The following is a 19,909-nucleotide window of genomic DNA, read 5'->3' as shown; positions in this document are numbered from 1 at the left end:
CAGCATGAGCAGAGGGATGGAGCAGCTCTGCTGGGAGGAAAGATTGTGAGAGTTGGGATTGTTCAGCCTGCAGAGGAGAAGCTTTGGGGTGAGAGTTTGGTTTGCTCCCAGCAGTACTTGGTAAGTGTTTTTTATTTGGCCCACAAGTTTTCCCACTCTTGTTCTTCCTATTTTCTCCCTCATCCCACTGTGGGGGTGGAGGACAATTAGCAAGATACTAAAATACCTGAAGTTACCTCTCTAGTCCTTATTTTCTGGTACCAAAACTTTCTTGGCCTTTTTGCCATTTTAACTCATATATAAATTGAATTTAAATACATTATTCTGATAGAAAATTTGAAAATTCATGGAATCAGGAGTTATTTTGTTGTCAAAATCTTCCTTGTGCAGAGGGGAATTTGGGGCTCCTCTTGTTTGTGTATTCTGTCGACCTGGTGAGAAGCAGCATAGGAACTCCTCATTCCCGTTAGGGGAGAAGGTCTGCCTCTCTTCTCAGTGGTTAATTCAGTCTGAGCTACAATTCCATGGAATAGGAGGAATTGTTGTTCACCTCCAGCCCAGAGGAGCCTCCAGCCTCTTTCAAGTCTGCAGGCAGTACTGCTATGTAAAATTGCTCCATAAGAAGTAGAACAAATCAACGGAGCAGGAAGAGGCTAAAGCAACTGAAATTCCAGTTATTTTTTTTCCTTCCAGTTTATCCCTTGCTGATAGCAATTGTGAACATTGCAGGAGTGTGCAAATACCTGACAGGGGTAGAAAGGAAGATGGAGCCAAACCCTTCTCAGTAGTATGGAGTGGAAGGACAGGAAGTAATCTGAGCAACCTGAAACACAGGAAAGTCCATCTAAACCTAAAAAAAACCCCTTTTCACCGTGAGGACAGCCAACCTGGAAAAGGTTGTCCAAAGGGGATTTTGAGTTCTCCATCCTTGGAGATACCAACCTGCTCTGTCTGACCCTGGTCTGGGCAGCAGGGTGGATTAGAAACTCTCCAGAGGTCGCTCCCAGCCTTGCCCAGGGTGTGATCCAGTGGTGGCCCCTCCACCAGGTCCACACCTGTGAACAGCAGCACAGAAATAAAAGAAGTAAATATAGTGCTTGCAATTAATGCAGGGCAATGTCACTAATGTCCATAAAAAGCCATCTGAAAGTGCCTGAAATGATGGCTTGTGAAAATAAATTGCACTCCAATCACCCAGCTGCAGACAGTTTCAGCAAAAACATTGCTGAGCTGCTATGTGGGTTGATGGTGCTTCCACTGGCCACGGTTTGCAGACCTCCTATTAATTTCTCAACTGAGGCTGCATAGTCATTCATCTTTAGAAAAGCTATTGCAAGGATTTATGGAAGTGTAATATGAAAATAAGACTAATGGATTACCTGGAAAGGGCACTAATGTTCCTGTTACTCACAGCATAAATCAGAGGTCAAATGGTCACTCACCTCAGCATGGCTCAGGCTCCCTCATGCCCTCATTCAGCTTCTATTACCTGTTTTCAGAAATGAGACAAAGTACAAATTCCTGTGGCCTGAACATGAGAATGTTATCAAAAATAACAGCTCACAGAAGGACTGGAACAGAGGAAGGAAAATACACTGAAGAGAATCTCATGTCTTCCCGTGGGTTTGATCACCTGGAGGAAAATGCTTTTCTTGTACACAACAGCATTTTGTCAAAAATACTTTTTGTTGTGAGACAGTGGAACAGCAAGAGTTTCAATAAAACAGCTACTAAGAATGCTTTGCATTCCTGGGAAGCAACTAAAATACAGAACATAGCTGATAGGAGTATCACGGTGGTAGAAAAAGGATTAAGCTCTCCAAATCCCAATTAGGTGAATCAGAAGAGATTCCTGAAGCAGACTTTATTCCAGGTCTGCAGTACATTAAATTGTTGTAATTATGCTGGTCTTGTGCTTTGTAGAATGACAAGAATGAAAATAGTTTGATCATTTATTTTATAGAGATGAAAAACTGCCTCCAGTTTTATGTCTCTTTTGTTTCAATGATTTCGAGGGGTCGTTGCTTTGTGAGTGCACCAAGGGAAGACTGGTTCCAACGTTACAGAAATCCAGCCACCTCTAAGGTGAAATGCAGCCACAGGAACAGTGATTAGCAAAGCCACAAAATGATTGTTGATGGGGAGTTTAAGAGCATCATTAAAAAACAGGAGATGTGCGATGGTAGTTACTTCAATTGCAAGGAGAGCCAAGCAATCACAGAAGGCAAGAAACTTCCTGAGCAGGCTTCAGTTTTCAGATTTCCTGTGAGAAAAATGCCTTTATAAAGAATCTTTGAGCTATCCAGGGGAAGAAGGAGCAGGTTAACGTGGACTCTGTGTGGTGTAATTTTACCTGTGTATCACTACATTTCCATGAACAATGCTGTGTGTCCTTTGATGCCTGCAGAGAGCACTCCTCCCATCTCCAGATCAGGAATTCTCTCTCCTGACAACAGCTTGTCAAGCAACTCTTCATGGCCCCTTCATGTAAACTGAGCTATTAGTTTGCTTCTTGGAAAAATAAGTAGTTCAGTAAATAAATATTAGGTGTTTCTGTAAATTTCCTTGGAGATCTCATCTTAATGTTCTGTGAGCTTCCAAGTCACTTTGTTCATTACATATAAACACCCTGCACACACATCCAAGGCTGTTCTAACTTCAGGAGTTCCTTGTTCTAATAACAGGATTATTGATTATTTGTTGGTTATCCTTTTGACTGTCACATACACATTTCCAAATGCTCTTGTCATTTCTGCAACTGTGAGTTATCCAAAAGGTCCTTTTTTAAACAGACTCAAAAAGATTAAAAATTTAATTCTGCAAAGGACTATGAGATTCATGCCATAAAGTTGGTATGGATCTGTAATTTTACATGTTGAAAGCTTTAATTTTATATTTTTCAAGTATTATTCTAAATTTGACCTGAAATTAAAATAATCTCCCCCCAAAAAAGGTTAAGCTCCTTCATCTTGAGTTATAGAATAACAGAATGGTTTGGGTTTGGAGGGACCTTAAAGCCCATCCAGTGCCACCCCTGCCATACCCAGGGACACCTCCCACTGTCCCAGGCTGCTCCCAGCCCCAATGTCCAGCCTGGCCTTGGACACTGCCAGGGATCCAGGGGCAGCCCCAACTGCTCTGGGCACCCTGTGCCAGGGCCTGCCCACCCTGCCAGGGAACAATTCCTTCCTAATCTCTAACCTAAACCTTCTTTCTGTCAGTTTGAAGCCATTCCTCGTTGTCCTGGCACTCCAGGCCCTTGGAAACGGATTTGTCATATTTCTGTTCTTTGGATTGTAGCTAAAAGCAGCAGAGTCCATTAAAAAAAAAAAAAAAAAGAGTCATCAAGATTGTCTTGATAATATTAAAGTGAGGAGTACCAGTCAGAGAGACTTTTCTTATTAAAATTCTTAGATGTGGCAATTTACGTAGCTCAGTGTTCCTCCATGCTGTGCAGGTAAAAATTCTCAGCCCCAGATGTATTGATTTTTAAATTTTTTTGATTTGGTACAAACTCGCTATTGTACTGACGTTTCTAGCAAGGTTATTATTATTCTGATGAAATCATTTTCATTCTGGGAATATCACTTAGTGATAAATCCTATGCCATTTAAATAATCATGAGTCTTTTGAGAAAATAATTACAATATAATGATTTCTACAGAGAGCAATTTAAATTTTGATCAGAGGTTATCGGGGTCAAACATGATGTATTGCCTATCAGTATTTTCCTGATATGTCCAACCAGGAGGGATTTCTTGCTCCATTTTCTAATTTTCTTTATTTTTTTGAAACATTTTCATTTAAGATTAGGACAATTTCTGAAGTAGGAACTGCTTTTCCTTGTCAAACTGTGACTGATACTGATGTATGAGGGGTTTGTTTGCTTTTCAGGAAGGTATTCTATATTCATCTGAATATTGATGAGGCTTTTACCAGTGGCTTTAGAAGTATCCAATTTTTATTGCCAGAGATTTTTTTTTCTTATTTAAATATTTGCCTTTCTGAAATTCAGGCAGCAGTGAAATTTCTACAAGTGAAACAATTAATCTCTTCTTTGGTCAACAAATGCATAAGAGACACTCCAGGAAGTGTGAATTCAATGCATGGCGTTGGTCTTTTATTCATTTCTACACTCATACTTCCATCAATGGGAATCTGATTTAAGGCTTTCATTCCCCCGAAGTCAGGAGAACTCAAGGCCATGTGTTTAAAGCTAAGCACTCTGTTATTTGCTCCTCAGTGAAGGAAAAATGTGCATTTTCAGATGTTTTCAGATGTTAATTTTTTTTACCCTATTTTTAGGGAAAGCAGATACACCATAAGCTTTCTTCTGCTTGCTAAAGGCAGAGCAAAATTTTAGCCCAAGGATCACTTTTTATGACTGTGAAGGTCAAGGTACTCTGAGAAATTTCCTTTCTTGTTATGAAACCAGTCAGAACCAGAAACCTTTTTCTTCAAGTTGTGTATCTCAGAATCCCAGAATCATTCAGGTTGGAAAAGCCCTCCAAGGCCATGGAGTCCAAGCTGTGCCCCATCCCCACCTTGTCCCCAGCCCAGAGCTCTGAGTGCCACCTCCAGCCCTTCCTTGGACACCTCCAGGGATGGCCACTCCAAAGCTCCCTGGGCAGCCCCTGCCAAGGCCTGAGCACCCTTTCCATGGGGAAATTCCTGCTGCTGCCCACCCTGAGCCTGCCCTGGCCCAGCCTGAGGCCGTTCCCTCTCCTCCTGTCCCTTTATGTCTTAATCAGCAGCACAGACTAGGTAGAAAATCAGTGTAGGACCCAACAGAATCTTGTTTCTTGTACCATTGGTATATAATGATATCCCAGAATACTTATGATGTGCTGATAACTCCTGATTTATGTCAAATAGGCAGCCTTGGTTCCCTTTAATAGATTTTTTTTTCCTTACTCATTTCTTTTTGGTCCAGAAAAGTTTCACAAGAACAACAACCAAACAAGCATTTGGAGAGGAAATATGAAGTGAATTCTTGCTTTTTGACTGAAATCCCAAACCAGAACCTGCCTTGTGAAGAGATGTAAATTTATTTATTATTTATGTAAATAAATGTGAACACAGTAACCAGGTGTTTAAAAGTTCATATTAATTGCTAAAAACAAACAAACAAACAAAAGATGGATTTCCCAAAAATAATAACATGTTCATGCCAAATTAGGGGACATTTTTCAGTTATTTTAATGGAAAAAATGCCAGGAGGTTTGCAATCTTTGAAGCCCCTTCCAACTCAAAGCATCCTGTGATTCTATGAAATGTCCTGGTCCTGATTTGGTTCTGGACATCAAAAATATTTCTGCCCTTTGGCTACTCACAAGTCTTAATTATCTGGTAACTGATTTATATTTTGTGTCCATGGATTCATTAAAGCAGCTTCTCACATTCAGACGTGGGCAGACTGTTCAGATGTATATTTTATAGTTTAGCAGACCTCTCTTGCCTGAAATTACCTTTTCAAGTTTATCATATGCTTACCCTAATGACTCTGCCTTGATCATATGAATTTCTGTGTGGCTGGATTTCTCTTGGTATGCAATCTGCATTCTTGAAGAGATGGAAAATTTTCTTTTTCCCTCAATAGTTTGCTGTGGTTATTCTATCACAGTCACTGTTAAAGCCAATTGTTTTTAACAGCTTTTATTTGCCAGCCTTCACTTTTCATGTTGTGCTGTTCTTTGCTTGGTTGTAGAGCCCTTTTGTAACTGATATTTTCTCCTCATAAATATGCCTCTACAACAACCATTTTAATCACTTTCAATCTTCCTTTTGCAAAGCTGAGTAGATCGAACTCTTTCAATCTTTCACCACAGGGATTTTTCTGCAATGTTTATATAACATTATGTCTCTCTCTGAGCCTTCTCCATTCTCCAAGCACGATTTTAAACATGGGAACACCCAATCAATGAGAAATATTCCTTGGCAGAGGAGTTAAATGTTTTTTTTTCCTTTAGGTTTGCACTGTGAATTGCTCAATCAGTGTGACATTAACATAAGGACCAGGCAGGGTCTGTCTTTCCCGAGGTGTTCCCTTTCCATTTGTATTTCTTGTATTTCCTGCCCATGGATGCTCATCTCTGTTAAAATGCATCTTGTATGAATTGGGCAGTTTTGTCAGACGTTAGGATTAACCTGTAAAAAAAGCCCTGTTGCAGTTGTTTGCCATTTTGCTGCTTTTTGTGTACCCTACTCATTCTGTCAGTGGTGGCTTAGATGTTTCCAGGTGGCAGTAACTAGAATAAAGTCATAAAAAATAAAGCCAACCCACCTCTTCACCTCTTCTCTTAGCACAGAGACTGGAAGAAATAATGCCTGCACAAACATAAGGCTTTAGGAGATTTTTATGGGAGAAGCAGTGTTCCTCTTCCTTCTAGATCTGGAGGATGAAAAACCTGGTAAAAAGTCTAGTCAGGGCTTACCTTCTCAGGCAGGTTCTCAAAACCCAGCAGAAAACAGGAAGAAGCAGCAACCTGATTTCAAAATCTTTTGCCAAACATGGGTAGAGAATTTTATCTCCAGTTTTATCTACTAAACCACTGTTTCCTCATTTGAATTTTTCATCTGATCAGCTTTCTCAAGGCATTCCTATCAATCTTTCCAAGTGAATTACACATCTGGATTTCCCATTGTACTCTTCTCTGTAATGTTGCATTTTTCTTCTACTGAATAAACTTCTATGCAAAATCTCTTAATTTTGCCTTGGGCAATTCATTCTCTGATATGCAAATATTGTAAATAATGCAAAACTTGGGACTTGTGGATTGTGTGGGGGTTTTTGTTTTGTTGTTTTTTTTGGTTTTTTTTCTTGATTCATTCAAAGATAACACTCAGCAGCTTTTATGTTGGAAGCCCTTTGCTGAATAAACCTTTGCGGGACAATGCTGTCCCTAGGGTAGAAAATTTCCAGCTGAGTTATGCATCCAGAAGTGTAACAAGTGCTGAAATCTGAGGAAATCTGTGGTTAGGTGGTGCTCTGTTAATGTTTCAGCCTCCTCCACTCTGTGTCCCTAAAGAGACAGTTATTGATCTGCTGACATCTCAACCCTATGGATAATCTTCCCATGCTCTGCTGGCCAGGTAAGAGTTTTGGAGACAGACAAAGGTGAAACAGCAAAGCTGCCATCACTGTAGAGAGAGCCCTTTGTAGCTACAGGAGAGAAGAAAAAATCAGCTTCCCAGCTAATGAACTCTTTGCTGAACAATTAGGCCTTCAGAATTGGGAATAGGTTTTGATTTTTTATGCAGTGAATCCAAATAATATTATGTATTTAGGAGGAGATTACAAGGTTAGTCATTTGAGTACACAGTGCTGTTGCTCTATTTTGGCTTGCAAAGAAATTTTTAATGTGATTTAAAATTTTAAAATAAATGTCACTAATCTGTGAACTTGTGTTCTGAGTTTCCCTGGTCACTCTAACCAGTGCTGCCTCAGAACTTTTTCCAGAGCACTCTGCAGGGCCAGAGAGCAAGGAACACATAAACACATTAAGTAGGAATATGAGATACAAATTTAATCTGAGACTCTTGTGACACATCTTTTGTGTGGCAGATTGAACAAAACCAACCCAAATCGACATCTCAGTCTTTAATTCTTCTGCCTGTCTATTGAATATTGTTTGTAGCCAATTAGTTGTGGTTACCTTCACTGTGCTGTTCTAGAAGCACCATGTTCTCCTTGGTCACATGAAAATATTCTTTACCACTGTTTCAGTTTATGGGGTCAGGTTAAAATCCTGTGACATTCAAATCCTGACTTTGCTCTAAGGACAAATGAAGGGTGATTTAGTTTGTTTATTTATCCATCAGCAGCCAGATTTCAGCCACTGCATCAGCTGAGGTTGTTACCAGGGAAGGTTTTAGGTGTATGACATGTAATATGAATAATCTAAAGTAGAATCCAGGGAATGCCATTTGGTCTTCCATAGGCTTTCAGCAGGAATTTTAACCTTTCAGTCAACCTCCAATGACACAGTCTCTATAATGAGTTAATTTCTTTATTCAATTTCTTTATTTCCATTTCCTCAGCATAGAAATGTATGGTATGCCCTAAACCAAACTCTAATGAAATAATTATATACATACTGGATCATATACTCAAATAATGTTAAAGTCTACATGCACTGTTACCTTAGAATTGAAAGAACTGTTGCCTAAATAACATTTCCTTTTTTGAAGTAAATGATAATTAAGAGATTTAACTGGACTGATTCATTGATGAAAAGAAAATTACCATGAAGCCAAGATTCACTTTGAGATGAATAATTAGAATTGACAACTGTGATTTTTTTTTACCAGTGTAAGTTGCATTTTTTGGATGAGGCTGAAATTGCTTATAGCGGGTGCTTATGAAACAGTTGGCACTTTGTGTAGCCTTGCTATGCGTGAGCTCTGTTCCTTGGAATATCTCCAGGAACAAGGTATCAGCAAAAGTAACTTGTCTCTAATTCCCATATTCTAGCACATAAAATACTAATGTGTAGTGGGACTGCACAGACAGCTTCTAAATGCAGTGTTGGCTACACTGAGTTACAAGGAGCAGGTACAGAGCTCTCCAGAAACTTGAAGCTCAAAGGATTTCAGGATATTCCTCTCTTAATGGCCACTGGAGTTTAATTTCCAACACAAAAGCTGATGATCCTTTGCCAAGATCCTTTTAAGCGCATAAATGAGATCCATGAGAGCTGGGCTAGGCCACAGGGGTCTGGGACAGCCTCAGTGCAGAGGATTACGGGTTGGATGTGTTACAGAAACCTGTGACACACACCTAGAGAGCACCTTTTGCATCTACAGCAGCTGTGCAGGGAATTCCCAAGGCCTTTTAAGTTGTACGTGGTCACTTAAGTCTTCACTATCACAGAATCCCAGAATCATTACAGTTGGAAAAGCCCTCCAAGGCCATCCAGTCCAGCCCGTGCCCCATCCCCACCTTGTCCCAGCCCAGAGCTCTGAGTGCCACCTCCAGCCCTTCCTTGGACACCTCCAGGGATGGCCACTCCAAAGCTCCCTGGGCAGCCCCTGCCAAGGCCTGACCACCCCTTCTGCCTTTTGTACAAAAGGAACTTTTTGTATTAAAGACATTCTGTACCTCTGTTATCACTTGTCCTGTTCCTGTGCCTGGAAAATTTCCTCACCCTGTTTTGATTCAAATAGTCCCCAATTAAAAGAAAATGTCAAAGCTGCTGATTCTTTCTCTCTTCTTCTTCCATCCCCCTTTTAATCTTCATCTTCTGCATGATGCTCTTTGTTTTCCTCTCCATCACACACAACTCCTGTTTCTTAGTACTTTCAGTCATTTCTGTTCCATATCTATTCATCAGCAAGAGGTAGGAAAGAATAAATGGAACTGTGTCTGTTTGGAGCTGTATAGATTCAAGTTTTAACAGCATTCCTGGTAATTTATTTTCTGTGAGACCATTGCTCATTTGTCAAATTCAACTGAACTGCTGGATGGACAAATAGATGCTGCAATTACAGAGAAAACAGAGCGTTGTCTCCTCCTTTCCTGGTGATTGAGTAGCAAATTTTTTTGACTTTTTCCTCTCCTCCTCTTCTCACTATAAAATGAAAGCAGGAAAGTGTAGCTCCTTTGACAGGCTTCAAGAACACCACTTCAAGTCCTTCCTATTTTAATTATTTTTTATCTAATAATACAGAGATTACTGAGTAGTATCAATGAATTACTCTAAAACTTGTCAGCTTTAATGCATTGTTGTACACACTTGCAATAGCACCATGATCCAGTCAGACTCTTAGATTTAAGCTAAATGCTAGCCCATGTCCAACATGGGAAGAGGAAGAGTGATTCCCAGGAAGAAAGTTAAACTTCCAAACAAAAAATTCAATATTTGATGAACTTTCTGACAAAGATTAAGTGTATTTTTAATACAATGCTAATGATCATAGCAGAGCAGGGCCGTAATATATCAAAATGTAGCAGAATGGAAGTCCTGCAGGTTGGTATAATGAGAACTATTATTGTCACTTAGAAGATTGAACTGTTTCATTTAAGCAGTTCTGAATGCCAAAATGCTGAAAGTAAAATATCAGGAGTTGTTAACTGTAACAATTTTTAAATCAGGATCATTAAACAGAAGGATTACTGCAGGAGCTGGTGATGAAAGCTGTGGCAATAATGCATCCATTTAGCAAGCATTCAAGTTGTAGCAAAGAACATGAGTGTTAAAGTTAACAGTTCATGAATTAGAAAATTTTACTTCAGTCTTGAGCATTTTCCACTGTTTTTGTGTATGACTCAAGCAGTCTTTATTGGCAATGTGTGCTCAATATACCATGGTGGGGTGGGAGCTGCTGTGCAGAGGAGGGGAAATTATACGTTCTCACAGGTCCAACGTTTTTCTGCAGTGAACTGAAAATAAATTAAAAAGAAAATACAAAGCACATCCCCAAAACCTCCTCTGTTGTTGCTCTGATTTTGTTACAAGTTTATGAAGCTGTCAAAACAAGGCACTGTCCATAAAGTTTAGAGTTTTGTGGCCATTTGCTCCTGTTTTGCTGAGTTTTGTATTTACTTCCCAAGATTTGATGTGTTAGACTAATGGCAACAGAATTGCCTTTCTAATCAAAGAAAAGCTCAATTTCTTGTTAAAAAAGGCTTCTGCTTTTGGGTGCCTTGCTTGCTATACAGCTCCATGCCACAGATCATGTAATTCCAAATCACTCTGTGGGAGGAAATTATTAAAGGGAAGATGCAGCCTGCATAATCAAGGACATAAAAAGCTGGGTTTAAAAGGATTCATTCCAGAAGGCTCTTGAGGTTGTGTGAGCTTCCTTAACAAAATAATTTCTCCATGCTTGCTCCTGTCCCTTCCCTCTGCCTCTTTTTTTATTTTGTTTTATTTTTTTAAGAAAATACAGTAAATATTCTAAAATACAATGAAAGCGTTACACTGTGTTTAGGACATTCAGGCTTCCTTGTGTAGAGGGGCTTGGGATATTTGAAATAGCCATGAAAGTGTAGCAGAAACATTCTGTATGTTGGAAGCTTCCACAGAGGAAGCAAGATGTGATCTTACAAGTCAGAATGAAAAGAAAAAAAAAAAAAAAAGGGGGAAAAAATCTGACAGTGGTCCAGTAAAATCTATAACAGGTTATCAGGAGAACCAAAGAAATCAAAATAGAAAGAAGGGAATGAGTTGGAATGAGTTGTCTGGGAAATATGACAAATATTCTCGGGAGACTTAACAATGTGTCCAATTAAGAATCATTTTTGGTGTGCTATGAAAGCATCCAGGAGTCCCAGCACTCTGTTGCCATCAGCAAAGTGCTGACCCCAGTAAGGATTCCCATCCAGTTATGTGCCCAGGAAACAGGGACACACTGGTTCAAATAAACGAGGGAACCACTCCAGCTTGCGGTTGGCACTACTAAAACTTATCCAAAGGAAAATTTCCAGTTAAAATCTAGATTCCAAGCAATGCCTGCAGAGCACAGATGTGAATCTTGCAAGGGTGAAGTAGAATGATGATTGAAAGTAAAATGACTCTGCTGTCTATAATGTTTTCTTTTTCATATTTACTCTTATACTTGGAATAATTATCCATAACATATGTAAATCAAATGTTGTTGAGTGTACATAGACTCCACAAGCAAACAAATTCACTTTCAAGTGAAGTCTCAACTTCCCTTTTTCCTATTCCAATTGAGAACATTTATAGAGTTATGAGCATATAAAGTCTGGAAAGTGAAGTACAGGCACAGGCTGTACCACAGAGTGTCTCTTTTTTCATTAAAAGAATGAAGTCTTGTCAGTGCCATTTATGACTTTATTTAAGAATGTACAGCTGGTGCTTTTGAGGAGAATATGTAAATGATGGATTCTTTATAGGTTCAGTATTAAGTAAATACAGACTGCTCCGGCATCATCCTATTTGATGCTGCTGAAAGGAACTAATCAAATAGTCTATAAATATCTGCAGTGTCCTTTTCCCTCGGAGGAGCAAGTTACTTTCTGTGAAATTAATTTCCATATTGTGTGTGCTAAACAGACTAAGTGACAGCTCTCCTTTCAAACGTGTCGTGTCATTACCTAGCAAACAAGTTTGGCATCATTGAAATTTAATATGGGCATCAATTTATAAATAGAGGGGTCAGTGGTCTGATAAACCATCTCTGGATCATGACAATGAAGCATTCTGCTTCTTATCCTAAGGATGGAGGGAGGTGAAAAGCTGCAAAGTAGCCAGTCTGATCACTGTGACCATTCCTATGAGAATCTGCATCTTTTTCTTTTGTATTGTGTTATTCCTAGAATATCCACAGGCAAAATCCAAGCTCTACTATGCCTTAAAATATAACCCTCTTCAGCTCAACAGGCAAAAAAGGCAACTTCCTTTATTGTTTAGTGTCCTACGGCTGTGTTTGTTAGGGAACACTGGATCTGATGCTGCCCAAGATGGGGAAAAAAGGGGTCCATTTTTAGCTGCATTCTGTCCTGGATTCCTGCAGCTTTCAGTTGGGTTTGATATCTGAAAAAAAAGGCATGTGAGTATTTTAATGCTTTCTTGACTGAGCAAGGAACAATCCTGGATAGCTTTTCTCCTGGCCTGCCCTGTTGGAAGGGTGGAATCTTTGCATGACACTGACTGAATCCCGACTAATGGGACCTCGGGGAAGGCACCTCCTGCCTGAGAGCAGCACTTACCAAAGAGAGCAGGCATGGAAAACACATCCTTGCACTGCTTTCCTGACCTATAAACTCACTCACTTTGGGTTCCCAGCAGGTACTGGATTATTTTCTGCTGGACTGTGGACATAAAGACACAAATTCTTTCCTTTCATACTTAGGTTGCCAGTGGTATTATTTTACTTTTGAGTCCTAAGTTGAACCAGCTTGAACTGACAGCAAAATATAATTTATTCCCATATTGTGCATGCTGTACGTGTTTGGAGGGATGACTCATTTTGAAAATCTGAAAAGAGAGTTCATTCTGTCCTAATTTAAACCTACTCATTTTGCAAACTCTCTTTTACACCCTTGTTCTTTATAAGAAAATATCCCATCTTAGAACAAAACCTCTTAAATTATCAGAAAGATTAGACCTCAAAAACTGTAAGTTGACAACTAATCTATGGATAAAATTCTCCAAATACTTAATATGGTTGTGAAGCATCTTATTGCTTATATTTTTGACAAGTAGGGTGGCCTTTCCAATGATTTTCACTACATTTCACATCCTCCCTTTAAAAGGCACTTTATTGTCATCCAGGTGTACGTTATGTGCCTGCTCAACTAAAACATGACTGTAGTTTAATTCTAGCAGTGATGAATTGCTGGAGTGAATTCATGCAAACAGGGAAATAGAAATTAAATTCATCACACTATGAAAACCATTCCTCCCCATGTAAGTTAGTAGCTTTACTGCTAAAATCAATTTGTTTTGGAAAATTATGCAAAAATTCTCAAAGGACTTAGGTAGATGATTTATTATACTCTTACTGTTTCGTAATATTAGAAAATGAAATTTATTCACACAATATTAGATGGCATAAGCTGAGAGATTTAGTGACAATTTCTGATTATTACAATTAATCTAGGTTGTCTGTGGTGACAGAATTCCCACAATGTGCAGGACATAATCTTTATGAGAGATGCTTTTTATTAAACTGTACACAAGTGTTCTTCATTTGAATAGAACAGATCAATTACTTCTCTATTGCAAGGCCTTTCAATTGTTCTAATAATCTCTACTGAAATTCAGTGTTTATATGAAAACCGTTTGTATTCTGAATTCTTGAAATATCAGAACTTCACAATGCCCTCAGAAAATAAACAGCTCCTCAGATTTGTTAAGCAATCTAAGTGGGAGATATTTAAAATTACTTTAGACATCTTGTTCAGGGTTCTAAAACTCAGTTTGTAGTTCATTCATGCGAAGAGTCCTGCAGCTGAAATCACCGGTGTTCCTGTTAAATGCACTTGGCTATCACTTGATGGGATCTAAAGAAATACAAAAATACCATGCTAGAGATACTGGGGGTGAGGAGACAGGGAGTGGAAAATAGAATTCAATCAAGTAATTCATGTCGGGGCAATAAATCACAGAGCCAGAGAAATACATTAAAGATAATAAATAGGCATTTATAAATGTTACATCTTAGTTATGGAATGCTGGGCTGGACAATACAAATTGTACATATGTTTGCACAGGCTCTTTTTCTGTGTCCCTCCCTGGGCATTAACCAGTTCTAGCAAGTCCAGAAGGTTTGTCCTCTGTGAGGGGCCTCTGCCCATTTGCCTGCACAGGTTTAACTGGACAATGGGCCCCAGGCAGAAAAGCCATCACCCCAAAGGGAAACAAACTTCACAGAGCTCAGCTTAACCAGAATGCAATTAAAAATATATAACAAAAAGGGACCAAAATATTGCTTGCCATATTTCAAGATCTATTGCAAAGAGAGATCCCAGAATCTCAGAATTGTTTGGATTGGAGGGAACCTTAAGGCTCATCCCATCCCACCCCCTGCCATGGGCAGGGACACCTCCCACTGTCCCAGGCTGCTCCAAGCCCCAATGTCCAACCTGGCCTCGGACACTGCCAGGGATGAATTTTGTTCCTTTCTCCTAGTAAATCATAATCCCAATGAACTGTAATAACTTTTTGAAGAGGGAGATGCAAAACAACTTTTAAAGTTTCTACCACCGCCCCCTTTAATAATTTCCTTTCAGAAGATAACTTTTGACATGAATAAAATACATCACGCAAAATATTGTGAACTTGAACATTCATGTCAGTTTTAAGCACCAGACAGCTTGCCTGTGTTACCTCAGAAGTCTCTAAATATCTTTATGTGAAGAATACCAAATTAGTGTTTTCAGACAAAATTTAAATATTTGTTTTAACCAACGGTATCAGTTTTTAAAAAAAGTCTCCTATGCCAGAACTGTCTTACATTCACTAACCTGTGTCTAGGCGTGCTGCACTGAGTCAGGGTAGCAGAGGTCTGATGGGCGAGTGAAGCTTTGTGAACGCTAATTATAATGTCAGTGGGCTGACAAGAGCCCCAGGCCCCAAGGGTGATGTTATATGGTGCCAGGTGACAAAACTTGGTGACCCTGGAGATGGCCCCATGAATTGGCCACTGAAGCTGGCAGGTTCCAGTGTGGTTCCCACCTGTGTTCATAAACCTTGATCTCTAGAAGCTTCATTGTGCAAAACTTAGAACTCTGGGTGTCCACTTTCATATCTGTTGTTCCTCTCCAGGTGTCCTCTGCATCAGGAATATTTCAAATCCGTGGATGCAAGGTATAAAACCAGACTGGGACAGAGGTGCAGAGTATTCCAAGTAACAGTGACCTTCATATAACCATTTTTATAGAAGTGATGGCATCAGGTACCACATGGTTTGCCCATCTTCTTTATATCTCCCTCTGCCCAAGTGCAGGAGCACTTTTGGGAGGCCCCTTCCACTCAGCAAAATTTGTAGTACTCTAATTCCAACAGCAGTATTGAGGTACTCCACAATGTTTGCTGATTTAAAAGGATTTTCTCTCAGCCCTTCTTTCCCTGAATAGTGTTCTGCAAGCTCCCAGAGTTTGTGTAAATAGGCACTGACTAATCGTGTATTCACAGTGGGAAATTTAGAAATTACTGTGTAGGGAAAACCATATGGAAAAAACTACTTTTGTAATTTATTTTTAATGGCAGAGTCTTTTCCTATAATCAGAAACTGTCTGACAAAATATATAATATGATGCCTGACAAGGGGTTGTCTTTTCTGTTTTTCATCTTTTCTATCTTATGTCTTTTCTATTTTATGTCTTGTCTTTATGTCTTTTCTACTTTACTCCTTGAGTTTTTTTCTAAGGTCAGATTTTTTGTCTTTTGAATCTTTTTATTGGCATATTTCTGTCCAGGTTGTGGCTTTAACATTTATAAAAGCTGCTGTATTTTAATATCCTCTTTCATTTTGTACCAATGGGGTCCACCTTGACAACGCACTTGTGCTTCTATGATTCAAAATTCTGCTGTGGTGCAAAACGCAGAGGGTTCTATCATATTTATAATCATAGCAATTGTATTGTGTATAAGAAACCCAAAACCCAGGGAAAACTTACTGAAGGAATACTTTTCAATGGAATATGATTTTTTTTCCCCAGTTAAGAAATCTGGGACTTGCTTTCTAAACAAGCAGAAAAGTTAAACTGAACCCAGCTACAAACTGTCTTCAAAAATCCTTGAATTTTTCTTGCACTGAAGTGATACTGAAAATAGGTTTTAAGGAGGAGAAAAGAGTTCAAGGAATACGGAGGTACAAGGTAAAAAACTGTCCAAGGGTCAAAGCAGGGGGGTAAAATTCCATTTGTCCAACATAACAAAAGTGGCCAAGAAGACTGGATTCATCACCACCAGGCATTTGGGCTTCCAGGTTGGAAGCAACTTGCCCAGCAGCTGGAATAAGGCAGGCAGGGAGCACTGGAGGCTGCTTGTAGCTAGAAAAGACTTTCTAAAGATACTAAAAGGTAACTGTGGTACTTCCACTGTAGTTCTTGCCCCAGTGAGAGTGACGTGCTTTGTTCTGATGCCTGTTTTGCTATTAGTTTAACTATTTTGTTTAGTTCTAGACTCATGAGGGCAAATCTGAAAGCAAAGCTGTTGACACTTTAGGCACACAAATCTTTTTAAACCTGGGAATTCCATCATTACATCACATATCTCCTTGCCTTTGGGACTCCTGTTTTCAGGGGGAGTTCTCACATGTTAAATGTGAGACAAAAATAACAAGTCAACAATACTGCTGGAAAGCTTTTTTATATGTAATATAGCTCCTCCCATTGTGAGTTTTGCACAATCTGTTACACATTTATATTTAAAACTTTTATCTTTGTGACTTTGAATAGTCTCATGAATCACATGAGCCTTGTGCCTTAAACAATGGCTCATTCTTCTTCAGCACAATGCAGTCATCTAACAAAAAGGGAACTATACAAAGGTAATTAAAGACACTTTTATGGCACAGCTGATAATTTTTAAAGTTCAGATACTACCACTGTTCAATATCTTACTTGGAAAAAGTAACTCACAATTTACCGAAACAAGCTTAATTTTCTTTAATTGGTTAATTGAAATGAATAGATTCAATTCTTTTGACATAAAGAACTTTGTAACTTTCAGGTAATGGATTGCCATGGCAATGTGGAATATCAGGAAATATTCCTCACAAAAGCAGGAGGGAATGGATGCCAAATGAGCAGCACCACGCTGTGGGTCATCCACAAGATGGCAATAGCAGAATGAGTTCCTGGAAGTTCAGGCCTTTATGAAACTGCTCTTTGCATCTGATGCTTATTTGGAAATTTATCTGGGATCAGAGCAAAGCTGGGACAGAAGCTGGTTGCTTTGCCATCCTCTTGTTCACAGAAATATAATACGATTATAAAACATAAAGCATAGATTTGCATTCAAACCTCTCTGACCTTAATTAAAAGATTTAATTTTTTCAGCTGGTCATTGATACGGTAGAATTTCTGCTATACAAAATGCTGTGAATAACATTTCTCTTCTTTCCCTCTCTCCAGGTTCTACAGTCCCCGAAGGGTCCAAGCTGAAATATTTTGAATATTCGTATTTCTCACAGGTCTGTATGAATGTTTGCTTGAAGTTAAGCACTTGAATAAAGGCCTAATTTTCAGTGATACTAAACATGTCCCAGTATGGCAAACTGAGGCAAATAGGTGTTTATTCAAAGAATTTGAACTGTGTATTTAATAACTCTCACCTTTAAAAATATATTTCTGAGAGCTTATTCCTGTATGCTGCTACATTTTGAAGCAATTCAATTCCCTCAAAAGCAAAACAAAATTAAAAAAAAAAATCCACACAAACACATAAAAAAAAAAGAAAAAGGGGGAAATATCTTTAGATTTTTTTTTTTTTTTTAATTCTCTCAAATCAAAATTCTTTATCAAATTTGGTAACTAAATGAAATAATAGAGCTGTAGTCCTTCCCTTCTTCTGGTGCCTGAAGCAGATGACAGGAAAGAGGGAGAGAGACTATTGACGAGGGATGGAGGGACAGGACAAGTGGGAATGGATTCCCAGTGCCAGAGAGTCAGTTTGGATTAAGTTTTAGGGAGGGATTTTTCCCTGTGAGGGTGGGCAGGCCCTGGCACAGGGTGCCCAGAGCAGCTGGGGCTGCCCCTGGATCCCTGGCAGTGTCCAAGGCCAGGCTGGACATTGGGGCTTGGAGCAGCCTGGGACAGTGGAAGGTGTCCCTGCCCATGGCAGGGGTAGCACTGGATGAGTGTTAAGATCCTTTCCAACCCAAACCATTCCAGGATTTTACGGTTCATGATTTTGGACACGGAGAGTGCTGGTAGATTGATGTTCCTGAGGTTTGGATGCCCATCACACCCAATGAGGAGCTCAATCCACCTGTCCAAACACAGAATTTCAGCATCTGAGCCCTCATCCATCTCTGGTCTGCCACCATTTAGCAAAATTAGATGGAGAAAATAAATGAAAATGCTTGAAAACAACAGCTCCCATAGTCAATAAACACCTTGTGCTGTTAATGAGGTGTATCACCCCTGGAAGTTGCCTTACTCCACTGTCCATAGGAAGCCTCCAATGACCAGGTAAATTGGGCAGATGCTTTAGCCAAGGAATCTCCACCAGGTGTATTTCCTTGCACAAGACTGCAGTGCTGTGCCTGAGTGCTTTCCTGCAATACAGTTTGGCTCTGGAGGCATTTTTGCTTCTTTTCTGGACATGTACAGTGTATTTCACTTATTTGTAAATGTCCAACAAAACCTTAATCTGCTTCACTCTGTGTTGATATGGTAAAGACAGATAAAGTCTATATCTCTTAAAACCCTCTGCTGATGTTCCACAAAATTGACTTTTCTTCATACAGGGGAGGTGAAGATGAAAGTCAATATTGCTGTAGTGAATTTATTATCCATTTGCATAGAGACAAAGCAGGCACCTCATTGATGTGGAAAGAGAAGTTACAGACAAAGTTCATATTTTATCTGAACACTTATTTCAGTGACTTCTATAAACATGGTGTCATTTGGATTTCCACCTCTTTTTGAGGAAGCAAACGTATGATATGGACAGTTACATGTGAATGGGTACACAACTGACTGAAAATCAATGTTCATTCTTCTGCTTTTGTTCTTGACTTGTTCAGTAATCATCTAAAGGTGAATGCCCAAATGAATTTCCAGCAATAGATCCTGAAATTCCTTCCTCTATGGACACACATTGGGTGAAAGTTATTTATTAATACAGTGACGATTACAGTGTCAACCTTAACAAATTATCTATTGCATATATTTTGGTAAATCCAGCAATATTAAAGGTACAGAAGAAGAAGATGAAATCTTAAGAGGCATGGGTCTTTAATGAGAACTACCAAAAGCTTATTAAAAATTATGTGGGAATGTAGGTTTTACTTAAATATTTTATTTTTTTTTATTACTCTGGCTCCAGAGCAGGACAAGGACATCCATGGACTATGCTGATGTTTGGAATGTCCAACGCCTTTTGGGACAACAGGAGGGCAAAAATGACCCATCACTTTGCCTGAAAAAAGTGGAAGGTGACAGTGATCAGCCTGTTTTTTTTCTTTTCTTGTTACTGGGTGTCTGTAGCTCATAAACACTCATGAATTGCTTTCACTTTCACTGACTTTCTTTAAATGCAATCAAAGCAGAGTGAGCAGGGTTTAAAATCGGATCTTATCAGCCAAATCTCAATTCCTAGTTTTTCATAATCAAGAGGTCAGTGCAAGTCTAGGGCATTCCCAGAGAATTAGACCTTTTGGTTAGAGATGGTTGCTAAAGCAGACTCACATTTTGTAACCCTTGCAGAACTGTACAATTTATGGCTCACATTTACCAGGGTTATACAAGGATTTCTCATTTTCTAAA

The sequence above is a fragment of the Coloeus monedula genome (genome assembly GCF_965178545.1).
Source record: "Coloeus monedula genome assembly, chromosome: 13".
Lineage (NCBI taxonomy): Eukaryota > Metazoa > Chordata > Aves > Passeriformes > Corvidae > Coloeus > Coloeus monedula.
This window is presented reverse-complemented; position numbering follows the sequence as displayed.